We start from the raw sequence: 26,880 nt of genomic DNA on the forward strand, positions 1-26,880 counted from the left end.
GCCAAGTTGGTACTTCCTGACAGTTTTTAGAGACGCATTTTCGATGCCGATATCTTTTCCCCAAAGTTCCCAAAAGTTAGAGAAACCGTATGTAACTGCCGTATGAAACTAAACACTTGCAAGCTCAAAGTGGCTAAACATTTCTTGTGTATTCTAAATAGAAATGTCCTACAAAATTACTATATAAAACACACGAAAAAACAGTTAATATCTTTCATAAACACACATAAAAGCACGCACAGGAAAAAAATTCTAGAGCAGGGGTTGTCAAACTTTTCAGATGTTACAAAATACACTGACTACCAATAAGTATTTGGACACCTATGCAACTGACGATATCTGCGGTCCTAAGGTACATCACAGACTCCGCCGGTATATCGTGAAGGAAACAGCATCGGCTTTAATCGCTTGCAAGATGCCTCGCAGTTCGGAGCTCTCTGATTTCGAGAAAGGTATAATTATCGGGTATCACAAATGTGGCCGATCCTTAAGGGACATATCTAGCGATCTGAACTACCCAAAATCGACAGTGGCCTATGTGATTAAGAAGTGGAAGGTGAGCTGTGATTGTCGGAATGTGCCCCGAGTCGGCAGACCAACGAAACTGGAAGATAGAGACCGACGAGTGCTGTCCAGAGAAATTCGGAAGAACCGCACCCAACCGATGGCCCTCATCCACGAGGAGTTTCAACAGGCATCCGGGAGTATTGTTTCAATGAATACCATCCGTAAGGAAGCAAATCTGCTTGGTTTTCATGGTCGTGCTGCTGCCCATAAGCCTTTGATCACAATGTCCAACCGAACTGCTCGGTTAATGTGGTGCAAAGCACATCGAAATTGGACCGTATATCAGTGGAAACGGGTTCTTTGGAGTGTCGAATCAAGGTTTACCCTTTACCGTTCAGATGGCAGGGTCTGGGTCTGGCGTCTACCTGGAGAACATCTCCTGCCAGAATGCATTGGGCCAACAGTCAAGTTCGGCGGAGGTGGAATTATGGTCTGGGGGTGTTTCTCCTGATATCGGCTGGGCCCCTTGGTCCCCATTCATGGTAAGCTCAACTCCGATGCCTACTGAACTATTTTGGATGACAATGTGCTCCCTACGTTGTGGCAGTTTTACGGGTTGGACCCCTGTTACTTTCAGGACTACAATGCCAGTTGTCATGTTTCGACGTTAAGCAAGGCTTGGTATGGTGCCAATGGAGTTCATCGAATGGACTGGTCTGCCCAGAGTCCAGACCTGAACCCTATCGAGAACCTCTGGGACGAGTTGCATCGCCGAATTCAGGGGTGCACTACCCGTGCAAAATCGGTGAAGGAACTTCACCGATTTGCACTAGTGCAAATCTTCTTCAAATGTCTTCTTCAGGCTGAGTGGAAGAAAATACCACTAGCTGTCATACAAAGACTTGTGGAAAGTATGTCCCGAAGGGTCCACGCTGTAATAACGCTCTCGTGGAGGCTCTACCAACTACTGATTTTGAATAAAGTTAGTTTTTCTTTTCTATCACAGGTGTCCAAATACTTATTGGTAGTCAGTGTACAAATACAAATATCTGTGCACTACGGGAGGGGGGGAAAGACAGTTTTATATCTCTCTTCTACTGCGCCGATTCACGAAACTCAACTTGCATTTTTTATATCTCGAAAGTGTGACTTAGGATATCTATTAGATTTATATATAGTAGCTTTGTTCTAACATAGGCTTTTTGACACAAAATCTGACTTTTTCTGAAACGACACGCCAATTTTTTTCCATATTTCGATTCTGCGATTCAAATTATGCCAAATTGCCACGTTCTGTAAAAATCGCACGAGTACGTTCTAAAAATTAGCTCTCAAAATTTTAGCTCCTCAATGTTAATTGAATTTGTTGTATATTTATTAATATCTCTTTTTTATTAAATTTATTTGATTCCTCCTTTCATATTTCGAAATTTAGTTTCCTTCCAAATAAAATTCGCCCATTTTTCATGATTTGTTTTTTAAATTTGTGTTTTTAAATAAATTTCATAAATTTCTAGAAAAAAATTTTGAATCATAACCTATAAAATTTTTAAGCAAATGCATGTCTGCAAAAATACCTGCCAAAAAATTAGAGTTCTTTATCAAAACTTTCCTAGGATATATGCGAATTTACATAATGGCGAGTTTCAAATTTGGCATATTTGTTCTAAGTGATAATAACGTTAAGTGTGGTTTACGCATTTTGTTAAAATTATTTGAAAGCATGAACGATGACTTTTCCCCCGCTCGTCTGCAATGAAAAAAAATCTTATCTGTACACCACATGACTTCCTTGTACGGTATATTAAATTATACGCATTTTTTCTTGCATTTCATTTAAATTTATTGGATTGAATTAAATCTACTTCGCCGACAGCGCATAAACCACAATAGAATAAATGCATTCTTTAAAATCCACTCTAGTATTTGTTTACCATAGCGACACTCTGGCGCTAGATTAACTTAACAGTATTAATAATTATATAACAGTTAACTTATATAATAATTATATAACGGAAACTAAGTTAACTGTTATATAATCCAATATTTATATAACAGTTAACGTATATATTTCGTTCATATTATAACTCATAATACACAAAATTTATATAATTTTAAGAATAGAATTATCTAATCGTTGCCTCATGTTCTATTCAAATACTATAATAAAGCTAGAACGATGTATAAAAGAAATTAAGCAAACAAAACAAAAAAAGAAACAGTTTTTCACAGACGATTGAGTATTTCTCATTCAATTAATTCAGTTCTCACTTCGCGAGGAGGTAAAAATACATAAAAACCCAAAATATCTATATTAAAAATTACGAAGTATATCTCAAACGCTTATTTTCTGGAAAAAATTCCGGAAAGAATTAAGCATGATTTAATTGGCAATAATAAATGAATGCGTTATCTTTGTTGTTGCGAAACTAAGTTTCTCTAGATTGGCAACAAATCCACTAGTCTCCTGTTTCAAATGTAAACATCAATGGCCGCCATTAAAAACAGGCTTAGCGGCAATTAAACAACTTTAAAATTGCTGATAATTCTAAAAATATTGCACACAGATTTACTAAAGTCATAAAATCCTTAACCGGTAGATAAAAACAACATAATTCAATCATTTTTAAAGCAAAAAATGTACAATTTACAAACATATAAGAGTAAAGAAACTGAGATCACTGAGTCGAGTAATAGAGTGGATATATATAAATATATTTATATACGTTTGGTGCAGCCGATTGCAACCAAAATACGAGGTGCACATCTACATGTTATAGCAGTCCTATATACAAAATTTCAACGTTCTGAGGCTACTCGTTTTTGAGTTATGCGAGATACGTACGTACGCAGGTACGTACGTACGTTCGTACAGACGGCACGAAAAATTCTTCTGAGAATTCATTTTAAAGTAGTTTTTTAGTTTTTTTGGAGGAAAAGAGTATTTTATTCTGTCCTTACGTACAGATATCAAGCAAAAACATCGTTAAATTGCATTCGATAGTGGTCAAAATGGATATTTTCGTTGAAATATGCTGCCTGAAACTTTTCGCGATTACTATACTTCCTTTTTACTTCGTACAAGGAAGTAAAAAGGAAAAGAAAATTGGTTGCTATAAATTAAGAAGTTCGCCAAGTAAATTATTCTTGGCGCAAACTGAAAGAAAAAAAAAAAAAAATACGCCAAGATAAATTTTTGAATTTCTCCGTAGATTTCTCACCAAATTTTACAAAATTTAATATTTAGTCAGAATTTGAGTCGTGGAATCGAAATATGGAAAACCTTGCTATGCCATTTCAGGAAAAGTACGATTTTGTGTCAAAATACCTATGTTAGAACGAGGCTATATATAAATTTAATATATATCCTAAGTCGAGCTTTCGAAACATGAAAAACGCAATATGAATTTCGTCAATCGGCTCTGTAGAACGGGAGATATAGAACTGTTTGCCCTCTTTTTTCCCGCAGTGTACCACCAGAAAAGCATTTCGCCATTAAAAATCAATGCATGTAAATGGAGTGTATATAACAAACACCCTTTAAATTTATATTATTTAATTATATTCGTAATTGGAACTTTTACATCATAATAAAATATATATAAGCATAATATGAGTATACTGCAGTGCCGCTACGATTCTTGGAAATAATAACGTCGGGAAATCGTTGAAGCTTTTGGGAAAGTGGTCATTTTAACATTAAATCTAGAGTTGTAAAAGAAAAAAACTTGAAAAATACATTGTAGAGACATTAGTTTATTTATTTATTTATTTTTTGAAACGGGCAACATGAAAAATGAGCAGACGCCTTCGCCGGGAATCGAACCACGGACCTCTGGAATATCGGCCCAGCGTGCAGAACAACTACACCACGAAGGCACGCTAGGAAGGCAGGAGAAATACCTTATAATATGCGTTTCTGTATAATGAAGATTAAAACAAAATGTTAAAAGAGGCGAAATTTTACATTCATTTAATTTTTTTTCTGTAAAAATGGTACCACTAAAAATATTATAATGTACCAGCAGTGGTACGTGTACCAAAGTTTGAAAAACGGTGTTCTAGTGTCATTAGGTTTTTCTGAAGCAGGAGAAGTGAAAAATATGTAGTGTGCTACCGTCACACCACGAAGGCATGCTGGAAGCAAATAGAAAATACCTTATATACTCCCCCTTTTAAAGAGCAACTGGAGATCAGGGAACCCATTTGCCAAATCTTAAATGTATTTCATAGGGATATATGATTTTCATAGGGATATATGCCCCTCCTCAGACTTTAATATCAAGGCATAATTTTTTCAACCCTAAGTCACAAATAATAAACTTCACAAATAATAAATCCCTTGGGGCACCCTTTTAAATTTATAGAGATGATGGTTTGTACTTCTGACAATAAAATTCAGTTATTATATTTCTTTACTTATCCGCCGAAGCTTTTATTACTCGTGATATAAAATTATAGATGAATTTTTAAAGAAAGTTTTTTAATCTCTTGTTCCCATTAAATTAAACGATAAATTTATGAGTTTTATTTTACAAATAATACAAGAATACAAGAATTATCGTTCACCGTTTTTTTGTTCGGGCGCCACTGTAGAGTCAAAAAAATTTTTTATGAAGCCGGAGACTTGAAAAAAGTGCATTGCCCTCGCAGGGACACGAACCTGGACCTCTCGAATACGCGCCGAGTGTGGTACTGCTACACCACGAAGGCATTCTGGAAGACGGGAGAAAATACCTTATAAAGTAAAATTATTAAACGAAAATATTTAGATAATCTCCAGCATCATTACTAAATACTGGTTTAACTTATTATTTTATATCACACCATCTAAATGTATCTCTAACGGGGCATTTTATGTTTCGCCCGTCCTTTGCGGTAAGAATTTTTAAGAGCGCCGGTTCGAGGGTTAATGTTGTCACGACAACGGATAAAATATGATACATTTTATCCGACGTGAAGGACACAAACACCTGTCCTTCAGACTTCAGACCCAAAGTAACCTACAGACATCAGGGAATCCTGATTTAGGTTTTTAGACGAAAAAAGCATCCTAAAAGCATCGATGAAAGAGAAAAGAATAAAACAAACAACCCACAGATTTAGAAATCACTGCACCAAGGGCACTTCCAGAAGAAACGAGATCGGCAAATCTCGGGTATTAGAAAAATGGGAGGAGAAAAACCCTCTTTCTGGAATCAGATCACGCAAAAAGGCTCTTCCACAAGCACGACAGAAGTGGGTCCCTGGGTGACGTCATAACACCGAGCTATCGGTGCTGTATGGAATAAATAAAACGATATTCGTTGAAAACGTTAAACTTTGCACGAATAGACCAAATGGATTATGTTGACACAGGGCGTGATTTTCACAGGGATATTCCACCCCCCCCTCAGACTTTAATATCAAGGCGTAATTTTTTCAACCCTAAGTCTTACGAAAGAATTTTTAGCCCAATAGAACAACTGGCCCAGAAGGGCTATTAATTTTCTTTTAGCATTCTGCGTTGATTAACTATAAACGGCGAATCACTTTTGAAATCGTTGCCACAAAATATTAAAACCCTGTGTTATATTTAACGAAATTAAATAATGAAGAATCTGCATAAATGTATGTATGTTTCTCGCATCGCGACAACACAATGGTACCTAGAGCCATCCAATTTTGAATGATATAATCCTCCTGCGAATATGGGCATCTGGAAGCCCAAATTTGAAATCTGGAAATTGTTTTATTATCGATTTCAAATTTTGTAAAACTTTAACGAATTTCTGATTAACAAACTCAAGGATTTCAAAGCGAGTAATGGCAACGCTGTAAAGAATAAAACATTTTTATCTGCAGCGCGCAAAGCTGTGAATTGGAAATTCTAAAGATGTGCTCATTTTAAAATTATTTTACGATATTGCTGTTTAATTGAATTTTATGGTTTATCTGCGAAGAACATGACATTTAATAAATAAGGGTAACCCACAAAACATTAAAAATGCCCCCATTGGGCGTAGTATAAAATCTGAAAGCTTAGAAATTTTGTTTTTATTTAAAATTTGTAAAATAATGAGAAAAAGAGGAAGAATGATCTTGCTTGTTTGAATCAGCTGTACATAAGTCACGTGATCTCTGAGGTCATCTGCATTGTTTGTTTACAAAAGGTTATACATAAGACACGTGATCAATGAGGTCATCGGAATGTATCTCATTAATGAAGTAAAAGAAGAAAATGATTTATCATGTGTTTTCGTGGCAACAAGTAGTTGAATGATTCCCTTCATAAACATTCATTTACAATTTTACTTCACAAATAATAAATCCCTTGGGGCACCCTCGTTAAATTTATAGAGATGATGGCTTGTACTTCTGACAATAAAATTCAGTTACTATATGTCTTTACTTATCCGCCGAAGCTTTTATTACTCGTGATATAAAATTGTAGATGAATTTTTAAAGAAAGATTTTTAATCTCTTGTTCCCATTAAATTAAACGATAAATTTATGAGTTTTATTTTACAAATAATAAATCCCTTGTGGCACACTTGTTAAATTTGTAAAGATGATGGCTTGTCCTTTTTACAATAAAATTTGGTTATTATATTTCTTTATTTATCCGGAGAAGCTTTTATTACTCATATAAAATTATAGATGAATTTTTAAAGAAAGATATTTAATCTCTTGTTCCCATTAAATTAAAAGATAAATTTATGAATTTTATTTGACAAATAATAAATTTTACTTCGCAAATAATAAATCCCTTGAGGCAACCTGGTTAAATTTATAAGGATGATGGCTTGTACTTTTGACAATACAATTCGGTTTATGTATTTCTTTATTTATCCGCCCACGCTTTTATTACACGTGATATAAAATTGTAGATGAATTTTTTAAAGAAAGATATTTAATCTCTTGTTCCAATTAAATTAAACGTCAAGTTTATGAATTTTAAGTAAAATCTTATTTTATTAAAACTTTTTTTAAAAATCTTTTTGGTGTCAATACCACGTGATCAATAAAATCATTTAACTTCAATCATCAAGATCCTTTTTTAACAATAAATAATGTCTTTTTTTCCAACAGTTCCAGTGCGAAGAACATATCTCTAATAAAAGAAAGAGTCTGTGTGTGTGTGTGCGTGCGTGTGTGTGTGTGTGTGTGTGTGTCTTTCGTTCACGCTGCGCGTAAGCTAATAGACCCACGGCTACGAAATTTGGTACATAGGTGTATCTAGATTTTTTGTAACAAAGGGAGCTTAACATCTTTTCAATGGGATTTTTTCTAAAAAAGTTTATTTTTAAAAATGTACAGATTATTTTTCTTTGATTTTTTGACACGTTAAACTTTCATCCTTGCGACTGCTTTTACAAAACGAATTTTGGAAAAATGATAATATTTTGTATTTTTTAAAAACATTTTAAATGAAGCTTATGAGTACACTTCTCACATATTTAAAAATGTGATTTTGGCAACAATTTTCCTGTCTTATTGTTGTTGATAGATTTTTGATGAAATCGCGTCATTTTGAGTAGTTTCATTCTTTTAGAAATATGGGTTTGGCAACAATTTTTCATCGTATTTCTTATGCCACTGTTTTTAAGAGATTGCCATTTTTATATATATCGTCATATTTCATTGTCATTTATATATATATATATATGTGTGTGTGTGATACATTTTTATTGATTTTTTGTTTGATAAAGTTGTTCTACAGAGTAAAATTCTACGCGGAATTTTATGTTTTTTGAGGTTCTTTCATGTTATTTTTTGCCTATTTTACTATTTGTAAGATATTGAAAAGTTTTGCATGAGTTTTTTTCTTCAACGGAAAGTTAGTTAATTTTTATTAGGATAATTATTATTTGTATTTAGGGATATAGCTTATTTCATTGTAATTTTTCCTCTTGAATATATATGATAAAATATCATTAATTATACTTTGCTTTTCAGAATTTTTTTTGTATTCTTTTATATTATTTATTGCTCATTTCACAGTTTTTAAGATACTGAAAAGTTTTGAGTGATTTTTTTAGGAAACAAAGTTCTTAACCTCCTTTATACCATTCGAGTTCTTAAGATTTTGCAAAGGGAAGTTGGTTAATTTATTTATTAGGCTAATTAATATTTGTATTAAGGGATATTGCTTATTTCATTGTAATTTTGTTATACGTAATAACTTTTTTTATGAAGTTCTTCTGCAGAGTAAAATTCTACGCAGTTTTTAAATTGAACGTTTGGTGTTTCTTTTAGTCATTTTTCCGGTATATTTGAAAGCCAGACGAAGGCTGGCAGAAGCTTCTAGTTATTTAATAAATAAAGATGACAAAGAAGACATAAAATGTTAAAAAACTCCCTTTTGGGCTAATATAAAATCTGATACCTCCCAGATTTGAATTTTTTATTTTTGTGTGTGTGTGTGTGATTATGGCAAAGCCTCGAGGGCTATCTGCCTAAGAGGAGGGATGCCTTCGTGGAGGACTTTCTAAGGGAAACTGGCTCGTATACACGTTACACATGGGGAAAACCACGAAAACGCCCATGCAGCCAGCCCATTCGCGGGATTCGAATCTCGGACCGAACTACCAGTGTTCAGCAACTTTACCGCTCGGCCGCTGGTGGGCTTTTATTTTTGTGTGTTCAGTGTTATTAACACAGTATGCATCGTTACTCTAAAATTTGTCAGATGTTAAAGTCATTATAATCTCGATATGTTTTTTTGTCTTAGCTCTAGATTTAAAATATGGTGGTTTCACTGTCTTCGGTTTTTTCCTATTTTATCAGACCAGGTGAATTCTAAAGAACAGTGTTTAACAAACGCAGGCGACATTTGCGAAAAGCTTTTCTCTTCTTAAAGGGGAAAGATAATTCATCAGGTAACTTTATATCTATTTTTTTTTCTCCCACATCGCTTAACGCGCTTAGTCGCTACGCTGCACTGATTACAAATGGTTTTCTTCAGCTGGTAAGAACACTCATTTCTCTCCAGCTTTTTTCCTTTGCTTTTCAAGGAAACCATTTTGAATCTTTTGAACGAGGAGAATTATCACGTTCACTTCTCCGACTCCTTCCTTCCGAAAAGGCTTTAGGCCTTCCTGTGGATCTCCGGATAAGAGAACAGATCTCCGTTAAATCCGGGAACAATGTAATGTAATGTGTTCATAAAATTCAAAAATGGTATTATGAAGTAGTGTAAGTGAATGTAAAATATCAAACAACGTTTTGCCTAGAACGTAATGTATGCTGTTAGAAATATGTTTTAAATTACATTTCTACAGATATTTCGATAATAGCATAGATATTCTTTAAATCTGGGAACACTGCACTTAAAACACTCATAAAATAAGGAATATTTATATTTTCGTTTAAGCTCCTAAGGTTATATTAGTTCCAAACCTAACTTTTTTGTTCATATTCCTTTTCAAATGTTGCCTCTAAATGTCATCTGTATGTATTATTTTTAAAGAAATGATACAGCAAATATCAAACTGAGTTTCGCAAAAAAGATAAAAGGATGTTACCAAGTAATGGAATATAATGAAAGTGTTCATAAAGTTAAAAATGGTATTATAAAAGCAGTAAGTTAAAATACTATTTCTGAAGAAATTGTTTAGCGATTATAAAAGATTACGTGGCAACATTTAACACTTCATCGAGAATTCTGTAGATAGACATAAAATAACGGGTTTTAACGAAAGAATCTCATGCATCTCTCATGTATTTAGAATGGAGTCTAATGAAAATGATGGAAGTTCTCAAGTACTTTTTGAGTGTTCTTAATGGTTTTTTCAACTGAATCTTAATTCATTGGATTATCTGTTTGGGTGTAAGCATTTTGATTTAAAATTTTTCACTGAAGTATATTGTTGTTCACTTTCGTTTTCAATTTTTTTTAACTTACGTTTTCAATTCTTTAAAAAAGAAAAAGAATTTTTTTTAAAGATTATTCTGAATTTTCTAATTAGAAATATTTTTACTATTTAATTAGAATTTACTTTTTTTTTCTCTTGCTTTGTGGGGCCCACCAGCTGCCGAACGGTAAAGTTGCTGAACACTGGTAGTTCGGTCAGAGGTTCGAATCCCGCAAACGGGCTGGCTGCATGGGTGTTTTCGTGGCTTTTCCCATGTGTAACGTGTATACGAGCCAGTTTCCCTTAGAAAGTCCTCCACGAAGGCATCCCTCCCCTTAGGCAGATAGCCCTAGTGTGCTCTGCCATAATTAAATACACCATACCACCACCACCACCTCTTTGTGGAACGGCCAGAATTGTCGGGTGAACTGTTATAATTATAATTAAAATACGTTGAAATGGTTCATCGGCTAATTCTGGATACAGAAAAGCAAGGATTTTTGCAGAAGAGAGATTTCAATTAACTGATGTTGATTGAATTCTTCTTCTGTGTCTGTTGATTTTTCATTAAATTTCATAAATTTTTCGAAGTGGAATTTTGCTTGTTTGAAATGTTTTGGTTTCAACATTTTAAAATTCTTTGTTGCATTTATGTGGTTATTTGAAACATATTAATTATGAATTTCAATTTCTGGTTTTTTGTGAAATATTAGTTCTTAATTTATTATTTTATATCTTTAATGATAATTTTTCTGCAGCTTAATGCGCAAAAATACTAGGCATGCTTGTTTGTGTTTTGTTTTTAAAAGCACTGTTTTGTAATTTTACACACGCACACATATATATATATATATATAAATTTTAGTAAGCACGCCAAAAAGTTCCCAAAAACTGTGGCTCCGAGAAAAACTTCAACATAAGCGTACTTAGTTGCTATTAAAAGTGTGAAACAGGAGAAAAAATATTTGAATATTTACAAGTAAAATTAATAAAAAAGCTTGCAAAGTTATAATTCTTTAAGCTCGCAGGTCCAGCCCATAAGTTCTTGTATATTTTGACTAATAGCATACCGCTAGTTATTTATTTATTTTTTCTGTACATCGGAATTGCCTTTCCATTTTTTACACCTTAATGTGTCAATATATGCGGACGCGTCGAGAAATTGAAACAGAGAATTGAGACTAAAGTTTTTTAGACATAGTTTATTTAATTCATTAAAAAATTTGTCGCGCAAGGTTTCAATTGTCTGTTTCGGCGAATCGCGTAATGGAGTTAGCTTGGTTCGAAATTCATTTTAAAAAATTTCCCTTGAAAAGCCAAAATGGGCTTCGAATTGAGCTAATTAACCAGTTTCCGTTTCTTAATTTTTTATATATTTTTTATATTTTTATATTTTACCTTGGTCATTTGATTGGTACTTTACTGTGTTTTATAATCTATCTTTTTGTTTAGCATATAGCCTAATATCTTTATTTTACCTCATTCAATTGATTTGTTTTTTTACTGTGTTAAAAATTTCCTAATTTGTTTAGCATATAGCTTTTTTATTAATTTTACTTGTAAATATTACATATATATATATATATATATATATATATATATGTATGTGTGTGTATTGAAATTCAGTAATATTTTCAAGAAATTTTAAATTATTTGATGACCATTCAGACAGTTTACGTTCTTTAAACTGCGTTTTCTCAGTTGTAGTTATTCAATAAATCCATTTACTTAAAATCCTATACAGATATGGAGTAAATTATTTAATACTTTTACTGCTTGTTTGAAATTATATACGTAATAAAAACAAGTATGGGTTTTGCAAGGTAGTGAAAAAAAAAAAAAAAAAATATTGGAAGTGAAAATGTGGTTGAGATAAGATTTTCTTCAAAGTTTTTATATAAAAATGCGCTTCTCATTTTTTTCTCAAAAAGTAATTCATTATTTTCAAAATCGATCCTTAAACTTATTAAGAATACTCTAATATATACAATAAAAATTTGGGGTAAAAATATTGAAAATTATAGGAGACATTCTAATTGTTAAATTTTTTTGACACTGTAATTGTTAAATTTTTCGAAGAAAACTTTAAATTAAAAAAAAATACTGGAAAATTATTTTTTCAGCTTAAAATTATTTTTTTATAAGAGTACTTAATAATATTCATAAAAAGCAGATGAAAGTTCTTAAATAAAAATTAAAAAAATCATTTAAAATGTACAGAGTTCTCTTAAAGGAAACGGACAGTTATCCCTGTATATCCAGTTTCTTGTCAAGTATATTATATAAGCAGGAAAGAGTACTAATCAGGCGCAGAGTAAATCCTTGAGCAAGTTTAAATGCAAGTTAAGCAAGTTTAGAAGAAAGTCCTTGAGCAAGTCAAAATACTTATGTTAGAACAATGCTATATATTAATCTAATACAGCGTTTCTTAAATTATACGTCGCGAACCCAACTGGGGTCGCAAATCGAAATTTTGGGGTCGCGAAAATTGAGTTTTGTTGAAGAATCTGCATTCATAAGACTTTTAAAGAAGTTATATTAATTGATATTAATGAGATTACACTTCTAAAGATATTACATTAATGGATATTAGTGATATTAATTACCTATTATATAAAGTGTAAAAGGAATTTGTAAAGCTATCTAGCGATTCAAACTTAAAACTTGAGTTTTCACAAAAGTCCTTGATGAATTCTGGGTCGGAGGTAGAACCAGATTTCTCACTATTTCTGAAATGGCATTAAATGTTCTTCTCTCATTCAGCATAACATATTTTTATAAAACTACTTTTTCAGATTTAATGCTAATTAAAACCAAATGTCGTTCAACGTTGAAAAATATTTGAAGATGCTTTATGTACAGCAGCGTCAAATATCGCCCCAGTGTTTGGTTTGTTATGCAGCAGAAAACAAGCACATCTTTCACATTAGAATCTTCTTTCATTTTTGTTTGCTTAAGATAAATCCTAAAAATACTTCATTTTATATGTACATTGCTTACTAAATAAGTAAATTATTTCGGGGGATATTTATTTTATATCTTCTTTTCTATATTTAATAGCTGGAGTCGCAAAAAAAAAATCTCAGTGATAAAAGAGGTGCTATTGAACAAAATTTAAGAAGCACTGCTGCTTATTGCATTTTCTGGATGTTACAAATAAATTAATAAAGCAGTCATTATTGTTAAATTATGAGGAGTCGTGTAGCATTGCCGGCATAACGTATAAGATTGGAGAGCGCTGGATATAATTTTTTCGCCCTTTTTTTAGCAAAGACCGGATATTTGTATGGTTAAAGAGATAGCAAAGTGAGGTTTGAGGAGAGTAAGAACTTACTGTTACTTCTTCCCATTCTTAAACCTCATTTTCCTATTACACAGAGGTAAAAAATAAATTATTTCTTACTTCAGTCGCTTTAAAAGACTAATTCTCATTATTAAAGAACTTATCAGAAAATGAACGAAGAAACCGCAAAGAATTTTTTAACCCAATAAGATGATTCTTCTATTTATAAATTCAAATTAAAGCAAGTTAAACCTCGTACAGACTAGTTTTTAACTGAGTTAGTAAACTAAAATTTCGTTTGTTAAAAAAATTTATTGTTACTTATTACTGCAGAGCACAAAATAACATTTGGGTTCAAAGATATTAGAAAAATATCTAAAATAATGTTTACAAAATATATTATGTAGCAATTAGAATTTAATCTTAAACACACTTCCAATATGAAACTCAAAACGGCTGAAAACACGTGCCTATAATTTAAAAGAAAGTGTTCTGATCACTAGGCACTGTGAAACAACAACAAAAATTTGAAAATATTATTACTTAATATTTACAGCCAACATATACAAGACGAAATCCAGTGTAAGCATAACAATTAAATTTTCATATGCAGAATAGGTAATCCATAGAGTAAGATTTCGATTCTTATAACATGACTTGCGTGTGGTACAAGGTTACTTTAATATTTTCAGATATGAGCTTCCATAAAAAGTAAGTACTGAAGATATCTGAGAAACAACATCCTCAGGAGATCTTCACATATCCCGGGACATTACAACTTGAACAGGACATCCTTAAGATGTTGATTTACGAAGTCCTCAGAATATCTGAAAATCAACATCCTGAGGTGATCTTCATATGTCCCGGGATATTGAGATTTGAACAGGATATCCTCAGAATGTTGACTTAAGAAGTCTTCAGGTTATCTGAGAATCAACAACCTAAGGATATCCTAACTGTTTCCCGGAACATTGCGACTTAAATAGGATATCCTAACTGTTTCCCGGGACATTGCGACTTAAATAGGATATCCTAACTGTTTCCCGGGACATTGCGACTTAAATAGGATATCCTGAGGATGTCTTGTGTTATGGGGTTTAGAACGAGGCTGTATATAAATCTAATATATATCCTAAGGCATGAAAAATGCAAGTTCGTCAATTGGCCCAGTAAAACGGAAGATATAGAACTGCCCTCCCTTTTTTGTGTGTGCAAGGTGTACTAAGGACGTTTCGTAGGAATAGTTGACTGTGTAAACCTAGTTCCGAACAACCATATTAAATACGTAAAAAAGTTTTGCTTACGAGAAGCTTAAAATGTTCTTGATCATGTGTGAGTTTTGAGTAACTGGGGTATCACGTTTGCTGGTGTATACTTACTAGACTTATTACTAGTATACTTACTTAGATCGACCGCCACTGTAGAGATATTAGGTTATTTCGAAGCAGTTGAGAGGAAAAATGAGCAGTGCCCTCGCCGGGACACAAAGCACGGACCTCTTCATTACGCATCGAGCGTGCTGACCACTACACCACGAAAGCATGCTAAGAATGCGGGAGAAATGCCTTATAGGATATATATTAGATTTATATACATCATTGGTCTACATTAGGTATTTTGACAGAAAATTAGACTTTTCCTGAAATTATATGGCTATTTTCCCCATATTTGGATTCTACGACTCAAATTATGCCGAAGTGCCAAGTTATGAAGTCAAGAATCAATATCTCAAGTATATGAATTTCAAATTTTGGTCTTTGGGAAAACTTGATTCTAAATTTCTTACTTTATGACTTTATATATATGTGTGTGTAAGATATAACAAAATATGATAGCTGTTTCAAAAAAATAATTGGCGACCTCAAAATTAACATTCAAATTTTGGTGATCTAGCCCTAAATTTATCTCTTCTCACTTCCAGATTTTTCTATCTTACGTAATGTTTTAATGCAGTTACCTCTTGTCCAATCAAATTAATTGTAAACCAAAACCCTGAACTGAAACTTTTCCGATACCCTCCCTTCTTCGTCTGAAGTTCTATGATACTCTTCCCTTTTTCGCATAAGCTCTCCTACTGGCAATACGCTTTTCATCCATGCTTACATGCGACGATGACGTCATACTTAAATGCAACTTCTGTATTCAAATATAATTAGGAAACATCTTGTCTGAAAAAAGAATGATTTGATATACGTAAAAAAATAAAGATTGTGATTTTTCAAAATAAGTTGTGCTAAAATGCGTCATCCCACTCATCCACCTTCAAGTCACTATGGTCTTCTCGGTCATCTACGAAGTATCTATGTTAAAAGTTCCACTATTTTCATTTACGCATTTTAAAATCCTTATATATATATATATATATATATATATATATATATATATATGTAATAATAAAATTCCACAGTCAAGAATACACTTAAAATTCTAACTGTATGTTCTTTTCATTTTTAATGGCGACGGTCTCTTATTTGAAAGTACGTGTAATTAAATCCACAGCCCCGTAGCCAAGTTGTTTTTCCCGCCTTTTCTACACGTACAGTTATAGAATGTTCTGGACATATTTAAAGCGAACTGGAATGGCTGACGTCATTTCTTGGAAGCTCCGCCTTTCCAGAGGCTATAAAAGGACTCGCAAAGGAATGTCGGGGTCTTTTCTTCAATGTAACGATGCAGTAAACTTAATACAAAAAGTTATTAGTAATTTTTTTTTATTTATTCCGGACAAAAGCTGGTACATCACATAAAGAAACATAAAAAGAGGCTAAAAATTAATTAAAGTAAATTTTTATACTTTTCCTGAGCTATAGCTGCAGGATTGAAGTAAAATAAACTTAAAGCGTCTAAAGTTAAAACCAAATTAATCGGGGACCACCCAATTTTTGAGTGTTGCTTAAATGTCAATTTGGTTTTAAGTATATTTGGTTTGACTTTTATATTTATTAGCTCTTGAATTTCGGATTTGCATATAATAATTTTAGATTAAGATTTTTTTGAATGGTCTTTCTACATAATGAAATTTTTTTTTTTTTTTTTTTCCCGAGTACTCAATTTAGCACTACGTTAGGTTTTATTCGTTTTTCGAAGTGCTTCGAAGGTGCGTAGGGAAAATCCTGGTACATTGGAGATTCGATTTTTGGGTTTTATATGAATTTTAATGTCTTAAATGAAAATGTAATAGGTTCGTTTTTCAGTTTTCGATCTCAAATGAACCAAGAGAAGGAAACACATTTGCGAAACATATTAATCGACTTTTATGAGGCTTTAATTCATTTTCCCCTGATGAGTTTCGAATTGGAGTTTCGATAAAGGGAGATTAATTTATATTTGTATATTTTTATTATCTTGTATATTTTTCCCTTTTGCATTTTAATTTTTATTTTTTGAGTTTGTACTACTATCAATTCTTATTTTAACTTTGATTTGTTTTAGATTATTGTGTTAAACCTCTTATACACGGTTGCAATTATTAATGTTGCTCAGGAATTGCCTTGCTTTGAGTCCAACTTACTTTAGATGCTTTAATTTTACATATATATATATGTGATGTACCAGCTTTAGTCGTAGCTTAAATTATCAGACGATAAATTAAAAAAAAAAAAAACAGGATCCATTTATTATTATTCAGGAGAAATAGTGTGTATGTATGTACCTCGCTTAACTCAAAAATGCACAGCCTCAGAACTTTGAAATTTTGTATATAGGACTGCTGTAACATGCAATTTTTCACCTCCCTTTTTGGTTGCAATCGTATAGTTTCGTTGCAAAAGTATATATATATATATATATATATATATATATATATATGTGTGTGTGTGTGTGTGTGTGTGTGTGTGTGTGACGTACCAGCTTTTGTCAGGAATAAATAGATTGTTGAAGAATCATAAATGTAGTCGTAGCTTAAATTATCAGACGATAAGTTTTAAAAAAAAGGATCCATTTATTATTATTCAGGAGAAATAGCAGTTACAAAATCAGATATCCGGAGTACATAAAAAGAATTACTAATAACTTTTTGTATGAAGTTTACTGCATCGTGACATTTAAGAAAAAGCCCCCGATATTCTTTTGCGAGTCCTTTTATAGCCTCTGGAAAGGCGGAGCTTCCAAGAAATGACGTCAGCCTCGTCAGCCATTCCAGTTCGCTTTAAATATTTCCAGAACATTCTATAACTGTACGTGTAGAAAAGGCGGGAAAAACAACTTGACTACGGGGCTGTGGATTTAATTCCACGTACTTTCAAATAAGAGAACGTCGCCATTGAAAATGAAAAGAACATACAGTTAGAAATTTAAGTGTATTCTTGACTTTGGAATTTTATTATTATAAATATATATATGTAAGGGAGACCGGAAAGTAATGTCGTTTCTGCACATGTCGACAACAACATGCTAAGGGCAGAAAAGAACATTTAAAGCAGAATGGAAAAATAAGCAAAGCAAGTGTTTGAGTCCCCCATAATCTGTCCGAAAAGAACAAAGCCAACGTATCCGTCACATGCAACGTATTGCTTCAACGGCACCATACAGAACCGGTTTTTGATCGTTTGATGAGTGGAGAGAAAAAAATACGTCCTTTATGATAATCCAAAACTTAAAAGGTAGTTTTAATAGGGGTTACAAAGGGTTTACATCCCGAAAAGGCGCTTCTGGATGTTTGATGGAGTATTCGCGGTATTGTTCATTTTGAATTGATGAAACCTGGACAAACTGTTAATGCAGACCTTTATTGTGATCAACTGGATGGAGTGAACCAATCTTTAATCGAAAAATATCAATTGTCAACAGAAAGGGTGTCATTCTGCAATACGACAATGCAAGACCGCACTGTGCAAGACGAACACTGGAAAAAATGAATGAATTGGGGTAGGAGGTATTGCCATACTCACCCACCATACTCAGCCGATATCGCAGCATTGGATTTCCATTTATTCGGATCCCTACAAAATTTTCTTAGTGGCAAGAAATTTGAAAATTTGGATGATGTTCAAAATGTCCTCTCGAAATATTTTACTCAAAAACCAATTGAATTTTATCGGTTCGGGATTGAAAATCTGCACATTAGATGGCAATAGATTGTTGCTAACGAGGTTGTAACGAGGGTAACGAGGGCAATAGATTGTTGCTAACGAGGATATTATTGACTAGCAGCTTCGCTGCCAGCCTTCATCTCGCTTTTAAATGTACCGGAAAAATGGCTGAAGGGAACATCAAACGTTAAATTTAAAAAACTGCGTAGAATTTTACTCTGCAGAACAACTTCATAAAAAAAAGTGGTACTTTTCCGTTTTGCCGGCGCAAGCGATAAAGTCGCCAATAATGGCACAACTGATGCCAAACGGAATATTCTCGCTGGTAACCTTTTAAGCATCATTTTCAAAACAAGTCGCAGCTTTTTCTTATCAGACTGGTTGTTTCTTACAATACTGGCATATAGAATACACAGAATTTTTATCAGATAGTTCAGTTTATGTCTAAAGCCATTTTCGGTAATTAAGTCAATTGGGATGCAATCATAGCGCTTATCCGAAGCCGAAAATAAAGAAAAGGTAAAGTCAAGGGTTAAATTCATCCATTCTAATGAGAATGCATTAGCGAAGTAAAGCACTGCAGTTTTACATAATTTCTGAGTAAGCTATTCGTACGAATTGAAATATTTCTTGCATTTAAACTTGTGTTCCAAATTAAGATTTAACTTGAAATGAATGTAGATAATTACTGAGAGCATTAGATTTTTGTAGAGTAGTTTACGTGAGATGAGATCGCTTGGGGTCACGTGATATGAACCGGCGAATCAGGATGTTGAACCATGAAAGCATAGTAAATTCTTAAATTAATGTCTTTTTACTAATTTATTGTGTTTATTTATTGGCTTTTTATAAAATTTTAAGCGATATTAAAATGTTTATGCCTTCTTTTTTAAAAGAATTCTTAGAACTGATATTTTTTATGTGTATACTGTATGTTGTCGCCAATAAAGTCTGCTTGGCGAGATTTGCGCCGGCGAAACGGAAAAGTACCAAAAAAGTTATTACGTATAACAAAATTACAATGAAATAAGCAATATACCTTAATACAAATATTAATTATTCTAATAAATAAATTAACCAACTTACCGTTGAAGAAACAAAATCATGCAAAACTTTTCAATATCTTACAAACAGTGAAATAAGCAAAAAATAACATGAAAGCAACTCAAAAAACATAAAATTCCGCGCAGAATTTTACTCTACAGAACAACTTAATCAAAAAAAAAAATCGATAAAAATGTATTATATATATATATATATATATAATACATTTTTATTGATTTTTTTATCAATAAAATGTATTATTACAGTTTAGATTACTTTTAGAAACAGTGACATAAGAAATACGATGAAAACTGTTGCCAAACCCATATTTCTAATAGAAGGAAACTTTTCATAAATGAGAATGAAATATGCGAATCTTTTAAAAACAGTGACATAAGAAATACGATGAAAAATTGTTGCCAAACCCATATTTCTAAAAGAATGAAACTTTTCATAAATGAGAATGAAATATGCGAATCTTTTCAAAACAGTGACATAAGAAATACGATGAAAAATTGTTGCCAAACCCATATTTCTAAAAGAATGAAACTATTCAAAATGATGCAATTTCATCAAAAATCTATCAACAACAATAAGAAAGGAAAATTGTTGCCAAAATCACATTTTTAAAGATGTGAGATGTGAGAAGTGTACTCGGAAGCTTCATTTAAAATTTTTTTATAAAAAACAAAATATTATCATTTTTACAGAATTCTTTTTGTAAAAGCAGTCGCAAGGATGAAAGTTTAACGTGTCCAAAAATCAAAGAAAAATAAACTGCACATTTTAAAAAATAAACCTTTTTAGAAAATATCCCGTTGAAAAAGTGTTAAGCTCCCTTTGTTAAATAAATTCGTATTGAATCGATTTATTGAAACACGAAATTTATTTTAAATTCGTACAATAGCTAAGTGCCGACGTTTCATGACGATGTGAAAATGGAGTGTGTAGAGTAAAATCTCGCATTCCTATAGTCCATTATGTCTCAAAATGACGCGATTTCGTCACAAAACATAAAATAAAAAAAAATTCGAATTCGAATTTCGAAAAAAAAACGCTTCGAGGTGCACTGGCTCTTGTCTAGATGCACCTATGTACCAAATTTCGTAGCCGTGGGTCTAATAGCTTACGCGCAGCGCGAACGAAAGACACACACACACACACACAGAGAGACAGACAGACTCTTTGTTTTATTATATGTAGAGATTAAAAATAAAAACTTGTTAAAAAATGTATTCGTTTGAATTTAATGTAAAAAAGCGACATTACTTTCCGGTGCCCTTATTATATGTAAGGAGTAGCTTTTATGGGTAAAATGTGAGCTAAGAAGTCACTTATGTTGCAATTTCGTTTTCATAATATCTGTAGATAACCTGAAACAGAAACAAATATTCATTCACAAGAGTTCTACCACTTTCCATAATGCAATATTTTCAATACCGTGAGCATAAACTATGTGTTCCGGACCCATTTTTCTCTGCATTCTTAAGCAATAAAGGAACTTCAACTCTCTAAAGTGCAATGAAAATAGCTTCGCGAATTTTAGCTGATGACGAAATATGCAGAATTCATTACACTCCAGTTTTTTACTAGAAATATTTCCTCGTGCGTGAACTCGGAAATGAGATAATAAATATTTCGTTTTCTACGCTCGACCTTGATCGTGTTATCATTCGATTTTGCGTATAACGAGCAAAGTCAAGTTTATTATTTAAAACAAAGGAAGAAAATTTTGTTCTGGACAGAAAATGCGTATATTTAACTAACTGCCATGATCCACGTCTGGGGATCTATCTTTGCAGCGGAAATTTGGTAACTTTAATTAGGTTGGCAACAATTGTTACTTTTTTTCACTGTTGTTTAAACTTTTCTCAAGCTTTTGCATGTTGAGTAGTAGTTGTTAAATGAGTGAGCTGGATACTGTTACTTGTGAGTTTCAAGATTTCAACACTTTCAAATCGCAGCAAAGTCATATTATTATGTACACTGCGGGAAAAAAATGGCACATTTCTGAACATCCCATTCTACTGGGCCAACTGACGAAACTCAAATTGCGTTTTTCATGTCTCGAAAGCGCGACTTAGGATATATATTAGATTTATATGCAGCCAATTATTCTAACATAGATATTTTGACACAAAATCGGACATTTCTGCAATGACATACCCTGTTTTTTTTCCGTATTTCGATTTCACGATTGAAGTCATCCCAAAGTGCCAAGTTTTGTAAAACTCACACGAGTAGTTTTAAAAAAATTAGCTTTCAAAATTTTACCTCTTCAATCTTAATTGAATTTCCTATGTATTTATTAATGTGACTTTTTTTTTATTAAACTTACTTACACATGGATACGATACACTGACATATGTAGACACTTACACTAAGATACGTAGACATTTACACTATATTACGATATATATAAAATTAAGTATTGGTACACATAGATACTGCGTAAATTCGATGTATTTTAAAATGCACTTTTGCGTAAATATTAATAATACACCACTGTAAAGACATTAGGTTATTTCGGAACAGGAGATATGAAAAGTGAGCATTGCACTCGCCGGGACTCGAATCTTGGACCTCTCGAATACGCGCCGAGCGTGCAGACCACTACCCCACGAAGGCATGCTAAGAAAGCTGGAGAAATGCCTTACAATTTTCAACTATTTAATTTGGATTTTTTTTTAAATTTGAAAAAGAAAAAAAAAAACATTTTTATTACCAGCGAGGGAAACTGTTTATCGGAAATTCTAAAGATATGCTCATTTTAAGATTATCCTGTGATATTCCTGTTGAACTGAATTTTATGGTTTAGGTGCGATAAAGCTAACCCACAAAATGTTAAACTTTTGCGGCACAGTGTGTCCGGTCTGGACACACCTCAAAGTTTCCTTCTGTAGGCACAGACAAATTGAATGAAAAAGGATTTATAGGTTAATATAGGTTACTCTGAACCTTTTTTATTTATAGTAGATGGCAGCTCAACACATACCAGTCCATGTATTTTAGCCATGTTTAGTTTTTTAAGACCTTCATTTTTCAAAGAAATCTTCTAGATTTTTTTAGGATATAAAAGGAATTGTTTGAAAAGAAATTTCTATGTTATTCTTTTGGCTGTGTGCTATTCACCTTATTCTATATTATTTTTAAATTTTTACCCTGAAATCTTGCCTAAAATCAAACGGCGAACCCTAGGTGTGCCCAGACCGGGCTCACCGATAATCTAGGACAACTGAGAGTCTGCATTCTTTGTTTCACCGCATCTTATTGGTCAGTTCATTGACAACAATGCTCGTTTCAGTACTCTTTTCGAAGCTCTATTTAATCAGTGTGCCAATTTGGGCACACTCACAGAATTAAAACGATAAGTGCTATCTTCACAAAATTTTACTTGTGTACTCTTCTAGGCATAATTAGACTGCCAACCTTTTTTTTTTTTTAAATCAAAACTCCGACTTTAAAAGATAGCGTGCCGGAAAGGTTTAAATAAACACTCCTCTGGAAGTAATGTAAAATCTGGAAGCTTTAAGATTTTTTTTTCTTTGCTTGTATTGCCTAGCTTCTGTAGATAAATTTATTTTCAACTAGCTGTTACCCGGCATGCGTTGTAGGGAAAAAGGGAAAACTTAAAGGGAAAATTTTTTTGTGTTTTAATTCTGTTTGTTGAAATGCTTTTGGATATACAATATTTTTTCCCCCACCTGGTGCGGGAAATATCACTTTTCTACCCACATAGTAACATTAATGGTGCTTCATTCTTAAATTTGAAGGCTCTGCAATACATTATAATTTATTCACCTTTCCAATGACCACATCTGGATGAAGACTATAATCATAATTAGCATAGTAATGGAATGCACCAGAATTTAAATCATCGTGCAGTGTTCGTCTCGATCGAGCAGTGCGTACTCGAATGTTTTTTCAATCTTGCTTCCCCTTGTTCGTTTGTTTCACAAGAACGGGCTCGAATAGTACGTACTCGAACGTTTTCCTTCCCGTTGCCAGTTGGTTTCTGAAGCTCGTGATGCCCTTTTTACTTCCTTGTACGAAGAATCGCGAAAAGCTTCAGGCAGCATATTTCAACGAAAATATCCACTTTGACCGCTTTCGAATGCAATTTAACGATGTTTTTGCGTGATATCTGTACGTAAGAACAGAATAAAAGACTCTTTTCCTCCAAAAAAACTAAAAAAACTGCTTTAAAATGAATTCTCAAGAGAATGTTTCGTGGCGTCTGTACGAACGTATGTACGTACGTGCGTACGTACGTATCTCGCATAAGTCAAAACCGAGCAGCCTCAGAAAGTTGAAATTTTGTATATAAGACTACTATAACATGTAGATGTGCACATCGTATTTTGGTTTCAATCGGCCGCGCCAAACGTATATAAATGTATTTATAAATATATCCACTCTGTCACCCGGCTCAGTAATCTCAGTTTCTTTACTCTTATATGTTTGTAAATTGTACATTTTTTGCTTTAAAAATGATTGAATTATGTTGTTTTTATCTTCCGGTTAAGGGTTTTATGCCTTTAGTAAATCTGCATGGAATATTTTTAGAATTATCAACAATTTTAAAATTATTTAAGTGCCGCTAAGCCTAATTTCATTTGGCCATTGGTCTTGTTTACATTTGAAGCAGCTGAGTAGGGGATTTGTTGCCAATGTAGAGAAACTTAGCTTCGCAGCAGCAAAGATAACGCCTTCATTTATCATTTAAATCATGCTTAATCGTTTCTGGAATTTTTTCGAGGAAATAAGTGTTTAAGATTTACATCGTAATTTTTAATACAGATATTTTGAGTTTTTATGTATTTTAGCCTTGTCGCGAAGTGAAAACTGAATTAATTGAATGAGAAATACTAAATCGTCTGTGAAAAACTGTTTCTTTTTTGTTTTGTTTGCTTAATTTCTTTTATACATAGTTCTAGCTTTATTATAGTATTTGAATAGAACATGTGGCAACGATTAGATAATTCTTTGAATGATATAAGTTTTGTGCATTCTGAGTTATAATATGAACGAAATATAATACTGTTAAGTAAACCTAGTGCCAGAGTGTCGCTATGGTAAACAAAGTGAGTTTTAAAGAATGTATTTATTCTATTGTGTTTTATGCGCTGTCGGCAAAGTAGGTTTAATTCAATATAATAAGTTTAAATGAAATGCAAGAAAAAGTGCGTATAATTTAATATTCCGTACAAGGAAGTCATGTGGTGTACACATCAGATTTTATTTTATCGTGCTTAAGGTGAAAATCGAGCAACCGATTTTCACTCTATTGGCATAACTGATTTTATAGCAAAAGTAACACATTGTGACGTCTATTATAAATTCACTTTCAAAAGCAAAAAGAAAATGAGTGTGCTGCAATATTTTAATACCTGAAAACTTAATTATTTTACGCTTTGCCGAACATAACATACATTAAAATATTTTAACTTGGACAGTGCAACACATTTATCATAAATAGCAATTTTTTTAAATTAAATTCGAGATAAATTAATATAATTGTCTTTTCCCGAATGGAAACACAAGTTTTTTTTAAATCGCCGAATATTCTGATTAAATCTGAAATATATATATCTTAAGCTTTCGCAGAGTGGAAATGCAAAGCTTTTAGATCACTGAGTTTTTAATCAGAAGTTCGTTAAATTCTCGTAAAGTGCATGTGTATTGAATTTTTTTTTTTTTTTTTTTTTGAAAAAAAGTCGACATTGACCTTTTACAGGACCCATAAAAAATTGTTGAACGTTTGGTGGCGACAGCTACAGTAGTACTAAATGTATTGCGAATAAATACACAAACGCACAGACATTCTTCTTTATGTATAGAGACTAGCGGAAGTCATCGATGCCAGTTTACTTAGATTGAGAGTGATGTATCAAACAAGAGAGATCGATATCGCTGCAATCATTCTCTAATAACGATGCAAAAGACACGATTTATAGTCATACATTTCTCAGTCTCATGCGATATGGGACCCACATAAAAAATTTCGATAAAAAATAAACTAATTCGCTCTCATATAACAACAAAAATGGCACACAGATTTTAATGATTTTCGGTTTTCTAATCAAATGGTCGTAAAAGCTCAAGTTACGTCCAATATTTAACTTATATTCAATTTTAATCGCTTCAATGTGGCAAAACATTGATCAGAATTAATCAAAAATCAGTAACACAAACAAACACACATTCTTCTTTATACATATATGTATATAAGTATATAGATTTTGTAAAACTTACAAATTTTTGATAACAAACTCTACGATTTGAAAGCGAGTAGTATGAATAATTTTCAAAATAAAGCAGATTTTTATCTCCAGCATGCGAGACTGTTGCCACTCGGAAAAATGAGTGCGAAGATTAGTATTTTCAGAGTTTTTAATTAATATCTCGGCTGATTAAAGTCGTACGAAGATGGGAACAGTCGAAATGGCTTCTTACGACTTTTTGGGATCGGAAATAATGTATTTAATTTTTGGCAATGCTACTTTTATTTTATTGTAAAGCTTAGAAATTTTTGATTAACAAACTCTACGATTTGAAAGCGAGCAGTGGCAACACTTCTCAAAATAAAGCAGATTTTTATCTCCAGCATGCGAGACTGTTGCCACTCGAGAAAATGAGTGCGAAGATTAGTATTTTCAGAGTTTTTAATTAATATATCGGCTGATTAAAGCCGTACGAAGATGGGAACAGTCGAAATGGCTTCTTACGAATTTTTGGGATCGGAAATAATATATTTAATTTTTGGCAATGCTATTTTTATTTTATTGTAAAGCTTAGAAATTTTTGATTAACAAACTCTACGATTTGAAAGCGAGCAGTGGCAACACTTCTCAAAATAAAGCAGATTTTTATCTCCAGCATGTGAGATTGTTGCCACTCGGAAAAATGAGGGCGTGAAATAGCGTTTTCAGAGCTTTTAATTAATATCTCTAATTTTAGCTATTTGTTTTTTTTAAATAATTAGACGTCGACCTTTCCCAGGACTCAGAAAAGAATTGTAGAAAGTTTGGTGACGATGGCTATAATAAAAACTGAGTTAATTTTGAACAAACATACAGAGATTCTTCTTTATATATTTAGGTTGTTGGATTGTGACAGCAATCTTTCCACCATTCCGCAAATAAACAGACTTACTTCTAACTATCTTTCACGTTGAATG

The 26,880-nt window shown here is 32.6% G+C and overlaps 1 protein-coding gene across 1 annotated transcript in view; it reads right to left on the reverse strand.

Moving 5' to 3' along the window:
* The window catches only part of LOC146993851 (uncharacterized), a 345,063-nt gene that overhangs the window by 206,790 nt on the left and 111,393 nt on the right, over positions 1–26,880 (reverse strand). The gene's annotated exons all lie outside the window — the stretch shown is intronic.

Source organism: Stegodyphus dumicola, chromosome 11, assembly GCF_044657685.1.
Source record: "Stegodyphus dumicola isolate Sdum_Otavi_A_Nest chromosome 11, ASM4465768v1".
Classification (NCBI taxonomy): domain Eukaryota; kingdom Metazoa; phylum Arthropoda; class Arachnida; order Araneae; family Eresidae; genus Stegodyphus; species Stegodyphus dumicola.